Raw genomic sequence first — 1,507 nt, forward strand, 5'->3', positions numbered from 1 at the left:
CATTTAGTAAGACATTGTTCAATGGCCACTGCAGTTTTGTATCTTTCTGAAAGTTACCTGGAAATGAAAAACGATCTAGCCAATTCCAGACAACTGGTCGAATAAATACAAAAATGAATTTCACTGCATTCTTACAGGAAAATCTCTAAAACCGAACTTTACTTGGTTCAGGAAGTAACTAATACCTCATCATCGGCCATTGGCTCATAAGAATGATAGACGAGTTTTTTATAGGAATACTTCGAAAAGAATAGCAATTTAGAGTCATCTTTTCAATACATTAATCCACTTCTTAAGCCAGAAACCTTTCTGATGACTTTATAATACTTTTGAGCCTCATTCATTAACTTTAAGTCTCTATGATGGATTGAATTAATGGGAGATATTCATCTAAAAGGAAAAATTACAGTAATGGCCCCTTTCTCTGAGAAAAATCACTAGTAGGCTCCTTTGAGAAAAATCACTAGGAGGCCCCTTCTCTGAGAAAAATCACTCGTAGGCCCCTTTGAAAAAATCACTCGTAGGCCCCTTTGAGAAAATCACTCGTAGGCCCCTTTCTCTGAGAAAAAATAACTTGTTGGCCCCTTCTCTGAGAAATCACTCGTAGGCCTCTTCTCTGAGAAAAATAACTTGTTGGCCCCTTCTCTGAGAAATCACTCGTAGGCCTCTTCTCTGAGAAAAATAACTCGTTGGCCCCTTCTCTGAGAAATCACTCGTAGGCCTCTTCTCTGAGAAAAATAGCTTGTTGGCCCCTTCTCTGAGAAATCACTCGTAGGCCTCTTCTCTGAGAAAAATAACTCGTTGGCCCCTTCTCTGAGAAATCGCTCATAGGCCCCTTCTCTGAGAAAAATCACTCATGTCTTATTTCAGCAACATCCAAATTACAATAAATAAACTTATTCGCTGGTGCAATTAAGAATGGATCCATCTGTCCTTGAGTGTAAATATACTCAAACCTGGATGACGCAATGCTAACACCAGTTTGTAAACAAACTAGTTCCGGGAAAAGCTGGGTTGATGGGGTCGTTCATAACATATTCTAGACGGATCCTTTCGTGGTATTGTTGACACATGCACCTGTTGGAAGAAGAGAAATTGTTATTTCAGTTTGTGTACTTGAGAAATTAGTCTTTGCTTATCACGACAAGCCTCGAATCCATGTGAGAATAGATGAAAAAACTTTATTTTTTATTTTTACTTGCTAAGTCATACTACGTTGAATGATACTTTTGTAATCAAGAATGAGGAAACATTGTATTTAGCATCAAATTATGTAACACTACGATGCAAGGTGAATGGTAATATAACTTTTAAGGATGAATTTACAGTATATATATATATATATATATATATATATAAATATACATATGTATATATATATACATATGTATATTTATATATATATATATATATATGTATATATACTGTATATATATATATATATATATATATTTGATGGGTCGTGTACACTAGTTTTCCATAATCTATCTCATGACTCATTAAAAAA

The sequence above is a fragment of the Palaemon carinicauda genome, chromosome 3 (genome assembly GCF_036898095.1).
Source record: "Palaemon carinicauda isolate YSFRI2023 chromosome 3, ASM3689809v2, whole genome shotgun sequence".
NCBI lineage: Eukaryota > Metazoa > Arthropoda > Malacostraca > Decapoda > Palaemonidae > Palaemon > Palaemon carinicauda.